Consider the following 24,462-nt stretch of genomic DNA (forward strand, 5'->3'; position numbering starts at 1 on the left):
TACCCAGCCCCGGCACGAAGGTGTTGAGGAAGAGGCAGATGACGGCCACGGGGAAGGGCATGTAGGGGATGGCGGCGCGCAGGGGGCCCTTCTTCTCCCGGACCTGCACCACCACCCCGCTGGACGGGGCCGTGCCGCCCCGGCCGGGCTCGGCGGCCGCCGCGCTCTCGCCGTCTTTGGGCGAGGGCTCCATGGCCGTGCCCCGGCGGGACCGCAGCTCCCGCCGCCGAGCGCGCTCCCGCCGCCGGGCGCGGCCCCGCCTGCGCGCCCCCCGCGCCGACCCCTCCCCGCCCTCCGCCCGCCCCTCGCGGCGCCGCATCCCGCCCGAGCCCGCCCGCATCCCGCCCGCATCCCGCCGGGAGACGGAGCCCCGAGCCCCGCGCCCCCCGCCTCGTCCCGCCTGGGCAGCCAGAGCCAGGGCGAGGCGCTGTCCCGGTCCCCGCTGGAATGGGGGACAGAACTCCATCGGAGGGAGCGCAGAAGAGGTGGAAGAGCGTGCCCCGTGCGCCCTTAAAGACAGAAGGTGTAAGGAAAGGTGTAAATTAAACCCACACGTTTATTGTTTGAAAATTGCTGCGGTAAGGAGGAAGAGGGAGAGAGCCGCAAGAATTGGAAGGCAAAGAAAACTCTGTCCCCTGGAGAGCTAATCGCAGCTTGGTGTGGAAATGTGTCTTCATTCCTCGGTGCCAAGAGACGAAACATGGTTTTGTAGGGCTGGTAATTATTGCTCAGCACAGAATTCAGTGGGTGAAATGGCAACAAAACTTGAGTGTGTCTAGGTAAAAAAAAACAAACAAACAAACAAAAAAAAAACCCACAAAAAAACCCCCCACAATAATTGTCCCTGTAGATGGGATTCAGCAAACGGGGAAAATATTAAAGGCATTAATCCTGATACAAAATATAAGTGTGATATGTGTACAGGATCTTTCCATGAGATACTGTCTGTGTCTTGCTGTGCCTTTTGAAGCTGTGGTTTTGCCCAAAAAATTCCTTTCAGGAATATAGATTCTAAGAGAAACCTTGAACTACTTTATTTATGCCACTTGAATACCACCTGACAAATGTTTTTTTTTTCAACAGTTTAATTTATTAAAGTACAAATTAACACAACGAAAATGGTGGGTAAACTAAATGAAGGAAATGCAGAATCCTCTTCCTAGGTTATATAATTTTATTTTTCTACTAACTGGGCTTGAAACCACAAACACATAGACAACACGTGTAAATTCTCTCATTTTTAACAGGTTTTCTTTGCTTATCATCTTATGTCTTTATTTTCTTTGCATATCTTTTGGCCTGTCTTCTGAGTGCATTTCATCAAAAAAAATCTTCTAACTTTTTATTTTGATTAAGCACAAAATTTAGACATGTTTCTGAAATATATTAACTAATCTGGCTTTTTGGGGGGGGTTTCTTGGGTTTTGTTGGGGTTTTTTTGTTTGTTTGTTTGGTTTGGGTTTTTTGTTTTGGGTTTTTATTTTGTTTGGTTGGTTGGTTTTTTTTAAATGGTAACATTTGTTTCCATCTAAATAGTTCATGACAGCCTAGACTCTGTATTGCCTAGACACAAAGCTATTGGAGAGCTGCACTTTCTCTTGGAAAGATCCAATGTAACTGAAATGGACTCTATATTTCTCTGCTGGTTGATCAGACCACAGTCAGATGAGAAATCCTTATGGTATGAATATGGATTAATTAGAGGCTGTACAAAGCAGAATCCAAGTTGGAACACAATCAATAACTTGGAGTGACATAATTCTCCACAGGTTCTGGGAATTGTGTGTGGGTGAGCCCACGTTACCTACAGTAAAAAGGCAAAGGCAAAAGGCCTTTGTGAGAGTAGCCCAAATAGAAAATCAAAGACAGAGATTAATTGAAACAATATTTTGTCAGAAATACTTAATAACAAGTTGGCTTTTATGGAACATTTCCTTGGAATATCTCAAAGCCTGTTACAAATGTGAGTTAGTTCATTTACTTCTCCAAGACTAGCTGGCAGTGTGCAAGGCTTCCTCTACCCACGATTAAAATGCCAACCCTCCCAGACTGAGCTGCATCGTTAATTTTGTGCTCGTGGAAGCTCTCGGGCGCCTCAGGCAGAAGTTATGACTGCCTCCCAAGGGTTTTAAAGATGCCATGGTGTAACAAGTTGTGACATTCCCAGGCTTTTCTAAACAAGGGAATTGGTGGCAGCATTACTCTGCTGAGGCTGGTCTCGCTCTACAAGTGCCGAGCACCCACGAGCTGCAGGCTTCCCTCTGCCCAGGAGACAGGGAGAGCTCCAGCCTGGAAAGGCAGGCATCCATGGAAAGGTGTGCTGGCACCTAAGCAAGGAAATGCAGCCCAGGGCTGAATTTTTTTTGGTTTTTTTTGATTAAAATAAGGTTATGGTTCATAAAAAGCGGTGATATTTGTGTGTGCTAAGAATACTCAGATTTCCTGATCTTTTAAAATGTTCATTTTGCTTCTCAGCATGAAACCAGCTCTCAGAACTGCTATGTAGATATATGTATATAAAACATTATTTTTCTGCAGTTAAGACAAAAAATGACTTAAAAAAAACTACATACAAACCCAACCTGAATTCAAAGTGGTGTTTCAGACCATGGAGCTCCCCTGGCACACCAGTATAGCACCAGTATGTTGACATGCAGGGCTGTTGATGTGACATGATGTTGACACACAGTATCCTGAGAATCCCAAATCCATCAGGCCTGAGGGACTCCAGCATGGGGCTCATGGTGACCAAACACCCAGTCAGAGGAGAATACCCTAGCAGAGAGCAGGAGAAGGGCTTTGTTATGGTCACTAGCTGACTTGCAAGGAGCTGTCATAGGAGATTTTATGATGGGAGTTTTCCCCTTTGTTTTCCACAGAGTCTAAATAAGCTGCATCTCAAACATTTTGCAGGTATGGACATTTTGAGTTGTACACTAAATGATGAGGGAAGTGTTGTGAGGCCAAAGGGAACTTAAGACCAGGTAGTTGTTTTAGTTTACCCTGCAGCTGTAGAATGACCTTTTCTTCTTTCCCTGCTTGCCCTAGTATTTGTGATATTCTTGTGGAGAACAAGTTGTTCAGTGGAGAATTGGAGATTCTGCAAAAGGAATGGATGGTGCTTCTCTGCTACAGTTCTCTGAGGACTGGGCACACCACAGGCTGGCTCTGACTTTGGAAAGGGAAAAAAAACCTCCTGCAAACTGAATGAGTACCAATGACATATCTACAGCAACCAGGGGCTCATTTGTTTTAAATACACCCCACTCCTGAGCTTGGGCTCTTTCCAAGGCAGCCTTGAGTATCTTATGAGTATGTTAGGAGATACAAAAATAGATGCAAACACAAATCATTAGAAGTGTTATTAACAAAGACAATAAGGAGCCAAGCAGAGCTGCTGCTCACTAACAATCCCTGAGGGACAGGAGGAGCCCTGCAGTCTGCACTCCAGAGCACCAGAGTAAATCCAGCGTGGCTCCATACGCTGTCACTAAAGCAGAGTTTGGCTCAAGGAGTAACAGCACTCTCCTAACAGAAAGGATCAATTCATTTCATTCATGTGCAGGAGGCTTGAGTTGTGTCTGCCACTAGAAAATCCATTGTACCAGCTGAAATTGGGGCAGCTCTGTGCAGAGGAATGACTTATTTAAGTGCCACTTGTGGCCCATGGACAAATGTCAGACAGTCACATGGGGCTGGGTTTGTGACTCAGTGAGCTTTTCTTGGTGCAAATGAAAGCTACACTTATTGCTGACATAGTACATGGGTATATCCTGCACACACAAGACTTCTCACTAGTAAAAAAAAAAGAAGGATTCTTTGTGTCCAATCTGGTGGAAATCCTGCATTGAATCCTCAGGGAAAAATAATAGCTTCATATTTATTAATTATTCTTCTGTTCCATGAGCATCAAATAAACAGGAAATTTTAGTTTCCATAAATTTCTATTAGCTTAAGACTTTTAATACTGGTATTTATGGCTGTGTCCTGCTATGTCTTGAAAACATGTGATGGTACCAAGGTCACCAAGAAATGCTTAGGATTCTGGAACAAATCTGTTCCCCAGGCTCCTGCCTTCCTTCCAGGCTTCAGTTAAAGCATTCCTTCATCCTTACAGTCTGTGCAAAATTAATTGCAGTAACTTCTGGGAAACGTGAGGATCTCATCACAAAACTCTTCATGTTTTAATGCCTGTAGCCACTTTTCTTTCTTCTCAGCTCAGTTTTCATGCAGTTGTTCTTCCTCCAAATAACTTTGGACTGTTCCATGTTGCCCCTTGTGTCTGTACCAGGCTCTGTAACATCTTCTAAATTCACCTTGTGTGAGCTGTATTGCTCAGAGAGGGAAAATCCACAGTAAGTAAATTCTCCCAACAGAGAAACGGGGGAAATAGCCAGGAAAATGTGTAATTATTGTACCAGGGACAAGGTAGGTGAGAAAAGAGGACAGGCACTAGAGAAACATTCTGGACAGGCCCAAAGCTATTCTGCAAGCACTAACATTCCTTTGCCCTATTCTGAGTCATTCATGCTTGTCCTGAAAATAGAGCAGATACCCCAGTCCCTGGTCTGTCTTCCTGCATTCAGAGTTTCCCAGGAAATGTAAGATATAGACAAAAATCTGGAGCTCAATCTATTGATCATGGCACCACAGCTTTGGATTTTTCTGCAGTTCAGTTTGGGGTGCTGTTTTAAACTCATATGATTTAGGCTTAATGTCAGTCTTCATTTGTGCAGATGATTTGGCAACACCTCTAGAATGATCTCTATAGATTCAGAGATTTATTCTGGAATTTACCTGTGACTGTTATGGGTTAATAAAGATGTTAACCCTTACTAAAACCATCAATAGTGCCAGGCAGCTGCATCATGTAAGATAAAGAAAGCAACCTGACCAGAATCAATTTCTACCCTGCTTGTCCACTGACATCAAGTGCTTGTCCAGTGGAAGTCCTTTGCTCTGAATTGTGTCCTGTTGATACTTTTCTGCCACTGAAATAATATTCTTTGTCTTAATCTTTTGTTTGTTCTTCCCTGTCATTAAGTCTTTTGGGTGGGAATGGACAAAAATTACAAAACTTAGAGGCAGATCTTAATTTATTTTCGAACACCCACAAAATTCTATAGAAAGGAAAGGAGGCCCTTGCTCCATTAATTCTATGCTACCTGTATTTTCCCTCTCATTTCCATTCTGCCATTGAAACAAAGATACTTATGGAGAACATCAGGAAGGCTATAAAAACATCAGGAACACTAAAAACACCATCTGCCAGTGTCACTTGTGGCACTGGCTATTTGTTTTGCTGCAGATTATTTTTTAAGAGTCTTGAATGTCTTTCTCCCCATTTGAGCTTACGGAGACTCCCTTATACTATTTACAAGTTCCATTTTCTTCTTTTTCTTGCTGTAACCTCATTACCCCTTGTACAGCACCTTTCTTTGTGAAACTTTCTACCTTGCAACATAGCCTAACACTTTGTTACTGATTTAGCATTCTGTGCACTTCCATCGTGCTCTTTGATTAGAGTAATCCGCCCCAACATGAACAATTATTGATCACAGGCATTATGGGAATCTCCTGGGCATTCACTTTCGTAAGTGTGGGCCGTACAAAGTTTCTAGGTGTTAGCTCATTTAGAACTTTGGATTATTCAGTCCTCTCATACCGTGGTTCAGTAGATCAGTTACCATGCTTGGAAATGCCCAAAGCTTTCTGGCTTAAAATGCTTGTGTTTTGCAGGTTTATTCCTACACCTCACAAAATACACCACCTTCTTTCTGCTGAGGGGGATCTCCTTGCCAAACCCATCCAGATGATGATCCATTTTTCTCTTTCAGCCTTGTCCTGTAGCTCCCAGTACCAGTCTTATTCCAATACAACCAAATTGCTGCTGAAGGGCAAAAGGAGACCCTGTTCCTTCAAGAACTTTTAGCCTTGCCCAAAAAATCCAGTTTCCTTACACAGCTTTGTAAGTTCTGTCCTGCAGCTGGTAGAGAGGCAGATTCTTCAATCTTCCAGGAATGATCAAGTCTGCTTAAGTTGAGCATTTGTTTCTATGGTAAGGTTTAGGTGAAACCTGTAAGGAAAATTAGGTATCTTCATCTATTTGGCATCCTTTCTGCTTTTCCCTCTTTGGAGGACAAGAATCTAATGGTTTAGAACACTTTGTGCAAAGTAGAACCAAGCATCTGTGAGTTTGGTTTCTGAGTGAGTATATTTTGCCAGAGACTATAATTTAAAAGCTGACTGCTGTTACCATCGTGCTCTGGTCAGCGCTACTGTGAAGGACATAGGAAGGATTCAAAAGCCTAAAGTAAATCACAGCAGAACTGCAGGTGATAGAGAAATACCACTATTCACAGAGGAGCACTAATGAGCAGCAGGAGGCACCTGAAATTATGTGACAGGGAAATAATGTGTCTGTGTAATGAAGCACCTTTAAATTCAGGCGCCTGAAAGATTAAACAATCCTGAAAGGTAAGTGGGAATGGATTACTGAGAGGATTTAGTGGCTTTAGCATGTCTGAGTTACAACTTAAGTCAGTGTTTGGACAGATGAGATTCCCTTCATTTTACACTTGGATTGGTCCCATTAAGGTCATTCTTGGATGTGTTTTCTAGTAAGAATGAGATGAGATGGGAGCTTTTTGCACACAGTCTGTTTCTCTCAGATTGAGTCTGAGGGAGGTAAATGATCTTCTGTAGCTTGAGAAGCACAGCAGTCTATCAGGTAAAGTACTGCAAGGCTGTCATGCTCTGCCTTAAACGAAATTGCTCCTTAGATCAAATCTTTTGCCTCTTACATGGTACTTTTCACTTCTCAATAAAAGCTGGTTCAGACAGGTTCATAAATGTTATGTATTGCAAGACAGCCCTTTCAGAAAGCTGAGAAACAGAAAAGCATATGCTGCTCCCCTTTCTTGGGATTTGCTTGAATCGTAGTGGTGATAGAGTCTGGTTTACCAGCACACTGTCCTAAGGTGACGTTATCGTGTTTGTATCTCCAATTGTGTGTCCTGTGTATGTTTGATATTATGTTCTGTGCTTTCAGAACTGACTCTGAAAGTGAAGGTTTGTTTTGCCTTATTATCAGCCAGTTCACCTCCCAGAGGCTGGTGCTGGCTGGCTTGCTTTGCTTGCTTGCTTGGCTTGCTTCTGCTGTTGCCTTTGCTTCCTAGTTAGTTTAGCTAAGCAGTCCAATTCTTTCCCTGGACTGTTTCTTTTCCTTTCCTTTTTCTGAATACCATCCAGCCTGCTCTGGACTGGGATCTGGGAAACACCGAGGAGCACCGAGATCCTGCATTTTGTGATCTGCAGCAGCCATCCCCAGCGTCCAGACCCGGGCAATCATTCCCAAGAGAGACTTTCTGTATTTGTCATCTCTTCAGAGTGGTGAAAGAGTTTTGTTGTCATCTGGTGTTGTTAATTTTCTTTTTGGTGCTGGGGGGTGCTTTGTTTGTTAAACAAACAAGTTCTTTTCCACTTCTCTCAGAGAAAAAATTTTCCTGAACCAGGTGGGTGGGGAGAGGCCATAGGGGTTTGTTTTCTGGGGACTCCTTCCAGAGGGTTTTCCCCAAATTTGCCCTAAACTAGGACACGCACATAAATTTTGATCCTGGAGAAAGGTACCCATCTATTTGACAGCTGTGAGGAATCAAATTTACCAACACAGGAACAGTGGAAAAGAGTTCTCTTCCTTGTAGTGTTCTGCCTCTTATCTGGAGGGACCCATAATAAAAATTAGTTAAAGATCCAAAGAGTGAGTCATTCAGTCTTTGTGCTGCAGCTGCCCGTAACTTTGTAGTCTCATCTGGATGGAAATCAGCAGCTCTTGTGACACAGGTCACATTAGATGAAGTGTAAGCCATAAGCACTGCTAGATAGCTCAGGGGTTTCCAGCAGGATGGGGAAGGTTATGCATGGAATAGAAGATGTTTTATTTCTCTTAAGCACGGTTGCCGGGGCTCTGGTCCATGCTGAAGGTTTTGGCCAGCCCTTGTGGGACAGCAGTAGGTCTCTGGCCTGTACCAAGGTGTAGATATCCTCAGGAGGAGTTTAATAGTTTCAAGCAGACTTGCTGAGATCAGATGAAGGGTTTTGCCTGAGGAATGCTTTCGTGAGGTCACTGGTGGTCAATGATGTGTAAGAATTTCAGGGGGTTTTACGATATCACCCGCTGGATTTCAAGCTTTCCAGTGGGGATGGGACTCAGTGAGAGGGCATCCTGTGATCCAAGGGGGAGGCCTCTTATTATGTTCAAGAGGGAGAAGTTTTAGATATGCACTGTTAAGTATTCACTGCAATGTGAACTTTCTCTGCTGCCAATTCTTTCTCTCCCTTATGAGCAAGTAGGAAACTTAATTTTCTTAGACTGTACTCGCTCGTTTTGCAAATGCCGCACTGACATACAACAGATTGTAGCAATGTTCTGTAGCTATTAGGAATTAAAATAGGAGAAAAAATGATATTTTTAAGCTTGTTCAGCAAAAGAATAAATTGCAAATCTTCACTCGAAGCGTAATGCACCCAACTAACGTTGGCAAGAGTTGTGAATGTAGAAGTGAAGGTTGCCATAATCAGGAAGGCAGTAATGACAGAAGCTGCTGCTCAGGCTCTGGGAGCTGACATTAGCAGTGTGCATGGGGACTGAGAGTCCTGTTGTAAGTGGGCTCAAGCAAGGGCACGTGGGAAGGAAGGCTGGTTCATTTGTTTTAGCAATTCATCCAGCTGCAAAAGACTTCTGGTGCTATCAATGCACTACCAGTCTAAACCACTGCCTGCTAAGATATATTTCTTTTCTTCCTGAGATCCATCTACTTTTTTATTTCTCCTGCCAAAGCTGGAAGATTACTTTAAATTGCTTTTTGGCATAGAAGAATCTGCTTAAATTCCTTTTAATCTAGAATGGGATTAATATTCCATTTGCTGATCTTGAGTTATTCTTGCCCACAGGAAGCCTATACCTGGTACGTTGATTTAAAGAGATAAATCAAGTGCAATGGGGACTGGGCAGGAAATATTCCCAAAACCCTGAAAGGGGTGTTTATGGTGGAAATTGTTCCATTTATGGATTTCTTAGGCAAAAAGGGGGAGCAACTAGATAGATGCTGGGTAGTGGACTATGGTGAGCTCAGGGAAGGATTACCATAACTGCTCTTAGTTTTCGAAGGCTGAGGGACAGAGGACAACCTGCACTTTTCTACCCTTGAATAGAAGTGCCTAATTCAATCTGAACCACTTTATTTCAGAGAGATTGGAGTTTTCAGTGGTGCTTTCCATCCCAAAAATGATGATTTTCTGTGCTAGAGGAGACTTAGGGCTCTTCGCTGAGGAAATCTGCACTGGGCTCTGTGTCACAAATAGCTGGCAAAAATTTCACTGTCTGATTCTCCTGGGCTCTATAGGAATGCTGGCTGAGGCAACTGGAATACTTACTATTGATATGGCTGTAGGGAACTGTACCAGAGGCTGAGATTCAATTCCATGATCTCACCCTAAGCATTCTAGTGCCTTATCTGCAAGGCCAGTGCACATTCCTCTTGTGAAACCCTTACTCTGGTTGCTTGGGATACTTTGCCCCAGTGTGCTTCTGCATTGAACAGACTTCTCTGTTAGATTTCAAAAAGACCATTTCTAATGTCCAATTAAACTGGAAAATCCATGCTCAACAGATTCAAGTATGATTCTCCATTTAGTCATTTTTGTTGGTGAAGTCATAATTTCCTGAGTCGTTCCTGTGTGTCCTTGATTAACACCTCTGTTCTGTGTCCACCCCATTGTTGTGCAAGTGAAGCTGTGGGGTTTTTCCTGGTTTTTGGATCCCTCACAGACCTCAATATGCACCAGCACCTCCCCAGCCCACCAGGTCCTGTTCACTTCTGGTCTCTCTGGTTGTTTTTTCAACACTCTCGTCCCCAAAAAGTGTCCACATCCCTGTTACTCAGCAACAACACAAAGTGTTATGGACAGCAGCTTTCCCCAAAGGTGTTGGTTGTCTTTTGAGATGGACACCTTGCAAGTGGCTGCAAAGGGCTGCAACTCTATGAAATTTTTCCCTGTGAGAAGCTGTATCCTTAGGAGTTCAACCTTCCTGTGGCACATTCAGCACGGCTTTTACTGAGCTCAGGCAGGGCTTATTTCACATTTTCCATGTGAAAGTGGCAGGGGTGAAGCATGATGGACCTCACTCCTTTGATTCATATGATGCTGTGTTTTTTTGTATTTTTGGTTTGGTTTTTTTCCTTTTATTTTTTTTTTTTTTTTTTTTTTTTTTGGTTAATGGCTTGATTTTTCTGAGACAGATCCCATCTGGCCCTGATGTTTTGTCAGCCTTGTGACATTCTAAAAAATTTTATGACTATTTCTGGCATTATCTCAATTTCTGACTATTTCTGCTTTCTTCCCAAAAATGTATGGCTGTTCTTGGCATCTCCTCCACATTCCCCATTCCTTATAAACGTTACACAGAAAACTTCCTTTATCCATGTCTGCTTCTTCTGTGTATAATTTGCCTTTCTACTTTGTAGAAGAGCTGTCCTCTCAAACATGCCACGTTCTCAGCTGTCTGTAATTCTTCTTTGTCAGAGGGAGCAGTAGTTCTGTCAGGCTCCACTTGCTGCTTTGCCCATCAGCTTCCTGTACACTTCTGATTTTTGAGTCTCTCCAGAGGTTTCTGTTCACCTCAGGTACTCCGCATGGGATGTTGATCCCAAACTGCCTTGCAGCACTCAGAAAAGGAATATTTGTTATTGTAAACTTTGAGTGGTTCTTTATTTCCAAGCCAGGTTTATTTAATACTAGAAATCCTTAAAAGTGCTTTCAAATTATCTAAGTGTGGAAAACATGCCTCCATGGGAAGATCAACAGAAGACTTGATCACTTTGCATAAATATCTATATAAGAGAGGTGATCTGAGAGTGGGTAAGGTTTTCTGCCCTGCTGACAAAGGCACAAGCAGATGGCTAGTTTGCCATCTAGACATTTCTTAGGGTGACTTCTTTGATGTCTCTCTGTCTGTCTTGCTTATGAATGGAAAGTTAAACTTGTAGAGGTGGAACAGAAGCCCCAGTTTCCTACAGACTGGTGCCTTTATTAATTAGCAGCATTCCCATGGGTATTTCTGAAGTTGTTTTCTCCTGTACCCCAAGCTCTACTCTCTCTGTAAAGTAGATCTGGAGCTCTTTGGCCAGTTCATAACCTTGAATCTTTCTGAGATACAGAGATAGTCTTCTCTCTGTCTCCATAATCTGTTGTCCTTGTGCCTCCTTCTCAGCTGGGGGAGCTTTCCAACCCAAGTGATTTCTGTGCACATACAAAGGTACCATGACATCACCCACTGGCATATTTCCATGGCTTTGGTGTGATGGTTGAACTCTCTCCATGCATACTCATGGGTGTCTCCAATTTAATGGAGAATTAAAAATCCAGCAAGTTGCAGGTGGTATGCAAAGACAAAGGCAGCAAACAGGCCTTGAAATTGTGAACTATTCTGAGTGTGCAAAAGTCTGTCACTACTGTCAGGGACTGAAGTGATTTGTTAACTCTGTCAGCCTAGCAACATAACAATACTTCAGGAGAGTTTTAAAAACTTACTCCATATTTTTCCCTTGTCAATAATATTTGCTATTATTTGGTGCTTGCTAGCCTTTCTGTAAGCTTGAGAGAGACTCCTGCCAGAAGTGTTGTCAGAGTAAATTCCCCTGCATTCTAGGGGGGAGGGGGAAAACCAATCTGAACACTGAAATGAAATCATAATTAGTAACATTCGGAGGGGCTTTATGCAGTAGAGCAGTCCAGTCCTGTGATGTGCCAGTTGCTGTGGCCTCTAATGGCCCACTTTTAGCTTGGCTTTCCAAGGATATTTTTGTTAACCTGTCTTGACCTATAAGATCTAGACAAGACCTTGATCTTTTAGATCTAGGCAAGATCTCTGACCTCCTGTGGCCTTGGTGGTTTCCCACAAGAGTAGATTGCATCTGTATCTGTGCTAATTCTACTGTAGTATCATATTTTGGGACTTCCTCAGTAGTGCTGGTCAGTGGGAGAGAACATCCCATAAAACCCGTATGGATCTGTTGGACACCAAGGTTGCATCAATGGTATCTCAGCAGGGCTGGGGAGTAGCAACAGGAAGAGCACTGGGATTTGTAGGGGAATTTGAGTGGGTGGGATCTCTCTCTCTCACTTAGTCTCTTAGCAACAGCAGGCCCAGCAGGGTCTGGCACTGCTTGCTGGGGTGTGCAGTCCCCTTTGTCAGAGAAGAAGAGCAGAACTTCAGCACAGAGGAGATGGGGAAAGGAGGGGAGGAAGTAAGAGCATAAAAGGCAGCTCACCTGGCAACAACCATCAGTGAGCAGCTCCTTCTTTTCACAGCAATGGGATGGCAGTGGGAATAAGGTGTCCTAGGTTATCACAAAGCAAGGTGTGTGCAGCCTTGGCCTTCATTTATTTCATTCCCTTCCCCTTGTCTTTTGGCATGGGTAGGAGTCATTAGGGAATGTCTGAGGTGGGCAGCTCCCCTGCTGTCTTTGCCTGCCCCCAGCCTGTGCCTGCCTTCCCTGAGCCTTGCCTGCAGCACAGCAGGGTGACCCCAGGTCCTCTCCTCAGCCCATCCTGCTCTGCAGCACACAGAGCACAGGCCAGCACTGAGCTTTGTGCCTCTGCCACTCAGATTTCCCCTTTGCACTATAAACTCTTGCAGAAGTGGTTTCTGAGGGTCTGTCCCAGTGTGTTTCTTGGGCCTGGGCAGTTCAGAGTGCAGCACTGTGCCTAAAAGCTGTGTTCTGCAGCTAAATCTGTGCTCCTCTGTGCTGTGTTCCCTGAAGTGATGATTGTGGTGATGCCAATCTGCATATTGGAACACAAGACTGAATCACACATGATCAGTCATTGCTCTTCTGAAAGATGGGGTATGTTTGCTATCTAGCAGGTAGGCTGTGTTTTTTTCCCTTAATGTAAACAGTGGGCTTTTTGTATATAAAATACCCTAAGTCATCATGGGAAGGGAGAGATGAAGAAAGGAGAATGGGATATGAATACCAATGTTCTGCTTAACCTTCTTTCTCCTTCTGAAAAAATAGCAATGCATTTTTTCCTCGGGAATGGTGCAACTTGCTTCTTTATACCTGGAGAAGCATTGTGTTAAATCCACTATGAAACATTATAGGTGGTGGTGGCAGCATAATGGCAGCTTCCAAAGACTTTCTTTTTCATAGCTGACAGGTTGATGCTGAATTAAAGTGTCTTCAGAATGGCAGTATTATTTCTTTATTGTTTCTTTCTTACCTTTACATCTTTCCTTGTTTTTTCTTTTTTAATGCCACATTAGCACATAAAACAGAAAAGGAAAAAGGATTCTCTTTTTTGCTGTAAACCCTTTCTTTGTGGCTGCTAATGGCAGTGGGAATGATGACATGCAAAGTATTCCATAAGGCAAAATCAGAACTGAAAGTCAGAGTTGTAGACTCAGCTGTTTATCCTGGCACTGGCTGTTATAGTTCAACCTCAGCTTCTCTGCAAACACAGACCCTGAATTCTCTCCAAAACTGATCCAGAATCAGCTCTGAGCACTGTGACAAACCTCAGATCTCCTGTTCAACATGCTGACATTTACTGATGACTGCAGAAGGTGTATCTGCCTCCACTCTCCTTCCAAAATATCCCCAAAATGTAAGTTTTTAAGATGACTGGTACTATTTTGTAAGGGGAAATTCTTCATTGCTGGCAGCCTGAGAGACTGTCTTCCATATCTGATTTCTCTTGAGGGAGACTTATGCATCTACAGCAAATCTGCAGCTACCACTGATTCTAGATGTCACTGAGGGTGCACTGAATTGTGAAAAGACCTGACCCTTGGCATCTCTCATTTAGACTGTCCTATGCTTGGCTTCAGGGTGTGTTCCTGTGTAAATTGATCTGTGTAATAGCTACAGGTGAGAGGTCTTTTACACTTCTCCTTATGCTGTAAGTCACTGTAACATCTGTTCCAATACTGGATGTAAATTCTCCTGTGTTATGTTGCTCCCATGTCTGACTGTGCTGTGAATCAGGCAGTGAGAGAGAGCAAAAGCAGAGCTGGTGCCATTTGCCCATCAGGGTTAAAAGGAGAAATGAACAAAACTGAATGTACTGGAAGGGAGTGAAGGGATGTATGTGTATGAACCTCCAAAAGAAAAGCTCCTAATCTGTGATCTGTGGGTGGTAAGAAGCTGATTGTCAAGGGAGATAATGGGAAAATCTGGTAAAGGAACAAAAAATCAAACTATTTGTCAAAAACATCTGAAAGCATGTAGTCAACAGGCAGACCTGCTAGGGCTCCACAAGTTTCTTTAATAAAATCAGTAACTACTTCCAAAAGGCAGCCAGCTTGATTCCCATGCTGAAAGGTGCTAGGTGGGATCCTGACAGCCTTTTGTCAGGCTGGAGTTTCCTCCAGAGAGCAGGACATTCTGTTTAAATGCTAGCTAAAAATAATTCTGTAAAAAGCCTAAAAGAAAATAATATATAAAAATCAGCAGGACTCTTTTTAAAGAGATTGATCTCCTGTAGTATCTATAAATTGATGCTGCTTCAACATACATTAGTGAGAAATTTGGCTCCATATCCCTGGCATTTGTCTTTTAAGATTGAAAAATTGAGGACTTGCTCTGAAAAACATTGACTTGAAAGAGTATAGAAGTTCAGCATTACTTCTGAAGTGGCATGACTATGCCATAACATTGGCTTTGAAATCCCTGAGTCTGTGTTGCAGCAGAGAATCTGACCCATAGACTCATCCTCTGCCCGAGAAACATGTTCTGTCTCTCACATCAGCCAAGCAAGAGAAAATCTACAAATAGTGCTGAGCTGACAGTTCTGCTGGTGGTGCCAGAGACAGGACAAAACCCAGCCCATTCCCCTGTGCTTGCTGCTTCATTAGTAAAAGATAAGATTTACAAAAGCACGTAGAACAGATAAACTGAATAAGAATCCCTTCTGTAAACTCAGAATTCCAACTTGCTTTTTAAGGTGTTTCCAGCAAACTCTGCTTCCAGAGTTCCAGAGGAGATGCTGTCAAAACATTCTGTGTTTATTGAGTTTATTGCTCAGGCAATGTGGAGGTGAGGCCAGTGATTTCCACAGCGTTGTCATGAGCAAAGGGGAGCTGCAGCATCATCACTGAATCTCTCTGTGAGGCTGATCTAAGGGAGGGTGAGATCTGACTTGCAGCTGGTATTTGTACCAAGGTGGAAATTATCCTCTCCTATCTTTTGAGATAAAGTGGCCTTCTGAAATCTGTACTCAGCCAGAAATCCCTGGGCAGTGTAAAGGAGGCTCAGTGTAAGGAACACCAGGGGCTCTGTGCAAGGCCTCTGTGCATTGATTCACTTCTGACTGAGCAAGGCTGCATCACTGTCAGGGCTTTGGTTTTCTTACTTGGATGCTCTGAAACAATTGAAGGGTTTTGCCCACTGTGATCTAAACTAGGTCTGAGGTTGAGCTGGAACTCTGGATCGTGGCTATGTGCACCTAAAGGGTGAATCTGACCTCTCCATCCAGGGACCTCCTCTAGGGCAGAGGAATTATTTAATGGCACAAGGTGAACTTCACAGGGTACCAGTTCAGGAGAGGATTTCTTCAGCAGCACGGGTGCTGCAGCCACTGTCCCTGAGACCTGCAAGGAAAGGACTCAGGGCAATGGTCTAGGTGACCAGGTGGTGTTTGGTCATAGGCTGGACTCAGCCTTGGATGATTTTCCAACCCAACTGATTCTGTGAAATGCTCTTCACCTTGTCCCTACAGACAACTCAGGAGCCAGCAGGTCTCATTTTAGCATGACTCAGAAGTGTGAGCAATCCTTTGCACATCAGGTGCCTCTTCCTTTGCATCAGTGCACAAGTTATGCTGCCTCTGCCATGCTCCTGAGTTTTATTTACTGCTCTAGTCTTACTCAAAGTTCCACCTTTTCTAAATGACCAACTGAAGCATTTGAATTTCCTTCTCTTTCAAATTCAGCAGCTGCACTTGACCCTTTAAAGCACAGATACTGAACCAGTGTTTAAACTAAATGCCATTTCTAAGCAAACACCCACAAAGTTAGTAGGCAATTGCTCAGCAGAATACATCCAAGTTACATTAAAAGGACCAAGCTGAGACCCATCTGCTTTTTAAATATTAATTGGCTCAGTCCCCAAAGCCAAAAGTGCTTTTTTTTTTTTTAATTGGGGGTTGTGGTTGTCTTTTGAGAAATTTCACAAGAGAAGATTAATTTATCTCTCTGGCAGTACTTGGCATGACCCACAGCTGTTTCTAATGTGACTGCCTGGCTAGGAGAATGTGTTTTTACAAGTACTCTAAAGTGCAGTTATTAGTAATGCAGAGAGGATTATGCTTGCTTTTGCAGGATCAGGTTTGCTCCCCTAATGGAAGGGAAAAAAAGCTCTGCTCAAAACTTCCTCTGGGTAAGCCTGGGAAATGATGTGGCTTTCTGTGGGGAGGACCTTACACAGAAGCATAATAAAATTATTATATAAAAATATGCTTCTGACTTAAAAATTAGTCAGCGTTTTTAAAGCAAAGAAGAAATTGAACAGCTTCAAAACGAAAACTGCCTTGTGCCATTTTCATGTTATCAAGAATTGCTTTGGAAAAGTGTGGCAATGGCTCATTTTTAACCCTATCAACTGGGTTTTCATTTTAAAAATTATCATTATTAGCTTATATTTTGGAGTTAGAAAATAAAATACTTTTTCTAAAAGTATCTTTACAAAAACCTCCTCCAAGTTACAACCCTTTAAGAAGCCTTACCTTTTGTTTTTCATGAATGAACTCTACTGCACAGTCCTGAGGAAATACTTGAGGAGTATCTGTGTTTAGGTGAAAAAAGCAGAGCTGAATACAATAATTTAATACCTGCATCTTTGTTAAGGAAAACAAAACTGCAGTATAATAAAGCAATACATGTTACTTGGACAATGAAATGTTATTATCTTTGGAGCTAATGAGGGGTTTGATCTTACTGCAGTGAATCCAGTATTCTCTTTAAGAGATACAGGCATGTGCAAGAATTTTCAGAGGCAAAAAAAAATCCAGTAATTTGGACTAAATATTTATTCGTTTGTTTATTTATTTATTTAATAGTCTTCCATTTTGGACAAGCCTTCAAAACTAATCCAAACTTGGCCAACATAGGAAGGATGGGTCCGTATCACTGAAGTGTCCAAGTTGTAAGACAACAAATGTAAGGAGGCATTTCAATCAAAGGTCATGCCAACAGTTCTCCTTAAAGGATCCTTAAAGGATCTATATACACAAACAAATTTGTCATTTATCCCTCAGATAAGGTGTTCCATGAGCAATCCCAGCACACAGCTCCAACAGCTCACTCAGTGAGCTCCAGCCTGGATTTCTCACCAGCTGATCTAAGGCCAAGGGACCAGCAGTTATTGAATCATTCACTGCAATAAATGTGATGCATTTTCAGCTGCAAGGGCAGAGCAGTGGTGCATTGCATGCAGCTGAGTGTTAGCACCAAAGTTTTGACACCCAATCACTGCTTGCTTTCAAAGCAAGCTTCCTTCTGTGCTTGTTCTCAGTGTCACCGCAGAAGATCCATTTGGTGTCACAGCCACCAGTGGGAGCTCAGTGCCCCACAGCCTTTGTGTTCACTTTAGCAAGTGCCAGTACTGGAGCTGTAATTTTATGTTGTCCCACCTGCTTATGAAATCTGTGAACCCAGGGATGAGAGGGAGCACATAATTTTACTGTTCCTTGAAGTGGGCAGGCTGCTGTCTGCCCTGTATTTTCCTGTGCTGTGAGCCATCACCTGCCCAAGCAGGAGATTCTTAGTCTGTTCTGAACTTGAGTAGTTGTCCTTGTGAGGTTCCTGTCATTCATTATTTATTTCCTTTCAAAGCACTAATGTAATGTAACTTTGGATATTTTTCCTCAAAAAAAAAAGAACTTAAAACATCCACAAAAAATATTGCTAAATACGTCATCAAGATTGAAACTACCAGTGTTCAAGTGGCAGTTTTTAATTGTACAGGACTGTTCTAGGAAAAAAAAGAGTTTACCAATATTGTTCAACCATTGCAGACATACTTCTCTGTGGTTTGATACCCTCATGGAGTTTTCAGAGGAAGACAAACTATTTGTGTTCCCAATAAGATTGTATAATCTGCAAGGAAAGCAGCTGACCAGGCTGCTCTCCAAACTTTTCACAGAGGTATGCGGGAATTGTTCTTCTGGTTTCTTGCAACTGTTCTTCATTGCAATATCAGTTTACCTTTCCTTGTGGTTTTAGTGTCAAAACTAAAAGAGAATCCGAAAATTTCGAAGCAACAGCTGATGAAGGAGCTAGCAAATAGCCTGTCTCTGAGTATTTTTGCTTTGAGTATGGTCTTCATTACAAAACAAGAAGCATGTACCAGGACTTTTAAGTGTGGAGATAATGGATATTAAACGGATGTTTTTGTCAGCAGTAAATTAAAATTTTTACTGCTTTTTGTAAGTACCAGCTTGTCATGCTTTACACGGGAACATCAGAAAGGCCACATTTGCTCAGAGTAAAGGTCCATCTGGCTCAGCATCCTGTCCCTGGGTACTGGCCAAGAAATTATGCCTAGGGGTGAGTATGAGAACACAGAAAATCAATAGTGATTCTTCAGGATGTGTCTCCAGCCATGAGCTGCCAGTGACTCGTGAAATTCCAGTTTTTATCAGTGCATATTTCAAGACTAACAATTCAAGACTAATCCAATTTTGCATCTGAGGGGAAAGGAAAGAGTAGATTTTGGAGATGCTGAGACGTGTCTGTTGTTAGTGATGCCCATGGGCTGCCCAAAGAAGAGGAGCTGTTTGTGCTCCCCAGCCGGTCTGTGTGACTCAGGGACAGCAGTGGTTCCCATTCCTTCTCCAGCTTATCTCTTCCCACAGTTTTCTAGTCATATATGAGCTGTCTCTCTGTTCAGAAACAGGATATATTGCCATTTTTTTCTATTTTCCCCTCACCATCCCTTGGCTCTCCTCTGTTCACTCATCAGGCAAAAATGATCCGTTTCCCCACTGCACACACCTCTAGGCTGGCTGTAATATGTGACAAGGGAGGATAAAGCCAGCTCTCATCAGAGTATTTCCAGCAAGAATAGGAGCAGGTTCCCCAGGGACCTCTGCACAGGCCTGCTGATCTCCCCAAGGCTAGAAGACTGAAGCTGGGAGCTTCATCTACCCATTAAATTAGTCCAGGGAAAAGTACCAGTGTTTGTGAGCACACCTCTCAGCACAGAGTTTCCCTTTTGACTCCACAAAGTCTGTGCTGAAGTTTGATCCAGGACACAACATCCAGCAAGATTAGTGGCAATCAAAACCTTGTAGGTGAGGAAAGCAAGAACTCATCCAAATATGAAGTAACTCATCTGGAAGGCATATCCTGTGGTGTTAAATTAACAGCCTTTTTTTCAATTTGCTGTAGACAGCAGACTGGTGAAGCTCTGAATGCAGACCCCTGTATGATCTAAGGTTTGCAGGTGCACTGTCTTTCTAAAGTGAAATTGAAACGTTTCAGAAGTTGATACAGCTTACAGATGCAGCAAAGGAACATGTAAGTGGAGTGAGAGAATGCAGCCAGCAGAAAAATCCTCAACTGTGGCGTTAATAGATTGTTATAATGGGAATAATGTATTAGAGAGCTTTCCCTGTTAGTGCCTTGTCATGGGCATAATTAAAGGGGTGTGACACACATCAGTGGGAGCCTGGAACAATCTGCTGTGTGGCTCGAGTTTGATCCAAACTACTGTCATGCTCTTCCTTGTGTCAGCAGGACATGGGGGTTCAGGCAGTTTGAAGTTGAATTTACCCCTCCAAGGAGGGATTTGGATGTGCATGTGCAACAGCAATGTGGAGGCAGGGCTGGTGTTGAGCCTTGCTGCCCCTCACAGCTGAGAGCACACGGTGAGCACACCCTCAGTGGGCAGGGATGCTGCCGATAGACATCTGCTAAGAACTGGCCTGAGATCCTCCAACCTCTCCATATCAGTTGCTGAACAGATGGTGAGCCATCATCCCTTGTTATTTTCCGTTCCAGACTCATGGAGAGATGTGAGCTGGCAACTTCTTTTTCTCAGCTTGGGACCAACAGATCTTTAGAAGTCAAAACATTATTATTATCCTATTCATTTCTAGGGAACCGTTGAGATTTGGGTGCCTCATTTTAAGTACATAGACAGGATAGAGGCTAGTAATAGCTCCCAAACAGTTTAGGTCAATATGGAACTAATTTTGGCATAAACCTGCAAGATACACCTAAATTTCCTTTGTGCCAATCCCATGTTTTGCTGAAAGGGGAGTCATTCGGGTGGGATCACGTGGATGAAAAGTTACTATCCCTGCTCCCAGCTTTTTCTGGCAATAACTGTTCATGACAGATTCCTGATTTTTGTAGTGACCTGCTGGAAGTGCTTTGCATGTTCTCATTTTCTGTCATGTTGGAACAGAGCATGTGTGTGCCTGCAGCTGGTTACCCTTCGTTGCAGCGCTGTGGGGATCTCTGGTTTGGGCTCGGTTACTTTTAAACCCCTTAGAGTGATATCAAGCATTCTCTGACAACACCATTCAAGTCAGATGGGTACAAAAGTAAATAAAAATATTTTGGTGAACAATTCCTAGTGCCAAGGCTGAGCTGAGGAGCTAAAACCACAAGCATTGTCTCTGTTAGACAGCAAGGCAACAGAAGCTACAACAAACCACTCTTACATAACGAAGCAATTATGATTTCTCAGTCTCACAAGTTTTTTGACAACACAGCTTTCTCAGGCTTTTCACTGATAACACTTTGAGGCTCTTCAGGGAAAATATGATAAATAAGCAGTCACTGTTCCCAGCGTGGCTTTGATCACCAATTTTTCCTGAAGAAATATCTTGTGTTTTACATCTACGCTGATACTCTCTCACACCTGAAAAGGGTCACGTAAGTGTCACTGAGGGAAGTAACAAATCAATGAGGGAAGATCCCTTATGGAATGAAAAACAAACCAAAAAAGCCATTGTACCTATGGGAGGGAAACAAGAAGCCTGGGTTAACTGTCATGGTTAGAAAGAGAACTAAGTAATGACGCTGTCATAGAGTTTCTGCAAGCCATTTTTATCCTAATGCTCCTGAAATATTAAATTATATGAGCTGCAGTAGGAAGATCTCCAGACAAAACTGTACCATACATACAAATGAAAAATAAATTATAAATGACTCTGTACAGGGGAATGTAATTCTTCCCATCAAAGTATTGAATGGAGTGGGGAGAACATGTCTCTTAGGACTTATAGAAACACTTGGAGAAGGCTACCATTTGCTGTTCTAAAGCAATAAAAATTAATATTTGTTGCTGAATTTTGCATTACTTTTGCAAAGCAACAAAGGCAACTAGGATTTGAGCTAATACTATGGGTAAATAAAAATTATGCTTAAAGCCAGGTTCCAGGTACAAAAGGGTGTTGTGTGGGTGTTTTTGAGATCCAGATGTGAAATTGTACATGTTGTAATTTGGCAGCTCAAGCACACCTCTGTGCTAAGAGCATGGGCCCCGAGGACTCAGCCCATTTTCAGAATGCATCAAACCCTGGGAATACCAGGAGTGTGTGCAGAGAGACTGAGCACTGGATGCATCAGAACCCCTTTAGGTGTGCAAGTGTGGATTTCTTCCTGCAGGTACATTCTCCTGCTCTTAATTGCTCTCAGAGTGGGAGGAGGAGCTCAGAGTGTTCTGCAGTGCTCAGCTGCTTCCAGAACTCACACTCCTTTGGGGCCAGATTCAGAGGTGTACCAAGCACGTTCTCTAGAAATTCCAGGAGGCTGCTGCATGGGTCAGCATTTGGATCTCTTGTAATAGTGTTTATTCCCAAGTGCCTGGGAAAAATCAAACCTTGTAGGTTTGGTATTGTTACAGGCAGACAAAAGGACAAAATTACTGAATCCAAGTGAAATTGCTAGCAGGATTTTCTAAGATAAAGTACTGCCTGCTACCTGTGAAAAATACCTATATACATAGTTTTGTTCTTCATGGGGTAATAATTCTGAGCTCTTTAGTGACCACGGATGGTGAGGACTCTCTCTGAATGTATTTTGAATGGTAATAACTATAATAACTCTCAGCAAAGCACCTCAGCCACCTAGCTGAACTCCTCCTCTAGAAATGACTCGGGGCAAAACTGATGATTCAGAAGGTGAAATATTACTTCATGTGGTATGTGGGTGTTCTTCTAAGGTTTCCATTCAAGGATCCACCTTGTTTGGTTTTATGAGATCTGACAAGACCTCACAGCCCTCACTAGCAGACTGTAATAAAAAGCACTGCACTAATTTAGAGGTGTCAGATCTGCCACCTGAGATAAATACACGGGAACCATTGAAATTTCTTATTAAGCCCTCAGCCTTTTCTCTAGGAATAATTTAAATAGGCAAAGGGAGAATAAATTCAAGTTACATATGGAAAATGCTGCTCAAAACAGCCTAGGAAAAAGAATGCTAGTAAATAGCAATGTGAAGTACTGTGGGAAGGTCTATTAAAATTATCAAATTTACACATATATCACATTTAGTCTCAAAGCACCTTGTAAACATTAATTAACCTCTTGTGCTGTGGAAGTACAGCACCAATTCCTCTGTTTTATAGAGCTGCATCAGACTTCCAAGGAAGAGATCATACATTCAGAAAGCAGCAAAGAACTGGCTGTGGCCCTGGAGCCTTGGTGACCTTTGTCCATCTGGAAAAGGTTAGGACTCCTTTGTAACTCAATTACGGAAAATGGATAGAAAGGTCCCTATCAGAGCAGCTCTGCAACAAGTGTGGCTCCTACTCCACCTACATCCCATAACCACCACAGAGAACGAAGAGCCATTGCTGGGAAATTCCCCTTCCCAAGAAAAGGAGGAGCCAGGCAGTTCTGGGCTCCTGTTTGTGGGTTGCTGCAGACCCCAGCCACGCACCTATTGTAAATGTAGGTGAACCCAGTGGGAAGGAATGATGGTGTCTGACTCTAGTTCAGAAGGCTGAATGATTTCTTTATTATAACTATGCTACAAGACATTAATATACTATTTAAAGGAGATGCTAAAACCTAAAACTACATACTTCCTTTTTCTAACTACTATATCTAACCCACAATTCGTGATCCTCTCACCAGAGTCCAGACACAGGTGGATTGGATTGACCATCAGGCTCAAACAGTCCTCACCAGCATCCAATTAAGCAATTCCTTCAGGTAAATAATTCTCTAAACACATTCCACATGGGAAAAACAAAAAGCAAAAATAGAAATGGTTTTCTCTTTCTTTCCTCTGTGCTCTTCTATGAAAAATCCTGATAGAGAGAAGAATGTGCCTGCCACACGCGCCTATCGCAGTGTCACCGTGCAGGGCAGCCCTGGCAGGCTCTGGCTGTTCCCCTGCCTGTGAAGGTGGCCCTGAAACAAGGGATGGGTGCCTGGCCTCTGGATGAGGAGCCTGGCAGGTAGCTCAGGCTATTGGCTGCTCCTGCAGAAGAACCTGCTGTGGAAACACTGCATTATTTCTGTCAGATACTAGAATATGGCCATCATCATGTTAGGAAATATCCACAGACAAGTGGCCTTTTAATATTAACAAAAAAACCCAAAAAGGTCATTAGGTACAAGGGTATAAATTCCTTATTAGGGCTGATCACATAAGGAACACAGGGAGATGAACTTGGAAGAGCATCATTAAAGACCTCTACAGGTAACTGGTTCTTTCAGCTGAGCCCAGTTCCTGGCTAAGGTAGTTGAGTAGGGCCCTGGAGAGAGAGAGAGAAGGGTGGGAACATGTGGAGAGCACCTCGGAGTGCAGCTTCCTATGAATGATCTAACAGCTGCCAGGTAGGGAAGGGAATGTTCTTCCCTCAGCCCCTGCATGGTCCTCTGGCTTTCCTTTTACTAGCTGTGGCATTTATTTGGCCACAGAGAAATTAAGTTCAGGTAGCAGAGCTGGCAGAGAACAGCACCATGGAAAAGGAGGAAGAGATTTTCACTGATTTGCAGTGGCAACAGGCTGGGAAAAGGAATGGAGCATGGCTGGCTCTGAGCTGAGACAGTTGTGATGAGAGAGGCTGTGATTTCAGTTCCCCTTAGGTTCTCTTTGGATTTTACTTTATTTTCCTTTTGGAGGTCTTTTTTTTTTCTTAATTTCTTTTTCTAATCCAAAATATTTTATCTGACTCAAAGAGTCACTTTGCTGTAACAGAAGTGAATGTCAGGTCCTGTGAATAACTCCTGACTTACCTGTGAAGGCCTTTTACTTCTCCTAGCAACTCCCTGGTTAAAGAGAACTGTGCTGGAAATATGCTTTGAAATTTTGTTTTCAGGAGATTAAAGCCTGATGGAAACATGCAGTTCTTGAATGAATGTCCTTTTGTTATGCTAAGATTGCCTACACAAATGCTCACAGAAAATGTTCAACTACCACTGTGTTTGTAGGGA

The 24,462-nt window shown here is 43.0% G+C and overlaps 1 protein-coding gene and 1 long non-coding RNA gene across 5 annotated transcripts in view; one reads left to right on the top strand and one right to left on the bottom strand.

The window, feature by feature from the left end:
- STUM (stum, mechanosensory transduction mediator homolog) overlaps nt 1–289 on the bottom strand; it is a 52,125-nt gene extending 51,836 nt beyond the window's left edge. For 2 of the 4 annotated variants that reach the window (XR_012055276.1, XR_012055275.1), the window contains exon 1: nt 4–289. This is a non-coding gene — a long non-coding RNA (stum, mechanosensory transduction mediator homolog). The remainder of the gene's footprint in view (nt 1–3) is intronic. The other 2 variants (XR_001122858.5, XR_001122857.5) reach the window with 2 other exon arrangements.
- The window catches only part of PARP1 (poly(ADP-ribose) polymerase 1), an 84,427-nt gene that overhangs the window by 884 nt on the left and 59,081 nt on the right, over nt 1–24,462 (top strand). Inside the window, exons 2-3 of the mRNA XM_072927483.1 lie at nt 22,644–22,743; nt 23,155–23,232. The gene's annotated coding sequence lies outside the window, so the exon portion shown is untranslated. The remainder of the gene's footprint in view (nt 1–22,643; nt 22,744–23,154; nt 23,233–24,462) is intronic.

The sequence above is a fragment of the Taeniopygia guttata genome, chromosome 3 (genome assembly GCF_048771995.1).
Source record: "Taeniopygia guttata chromosome 3, bTaeGut7.mat, whole genome shotgun sequence".
NCBI lineage: Eukaryota > Metazoa > Chordata > Aves > Passeriformes > Estrildidae > Taeniopygia > Taeniopygia guttata.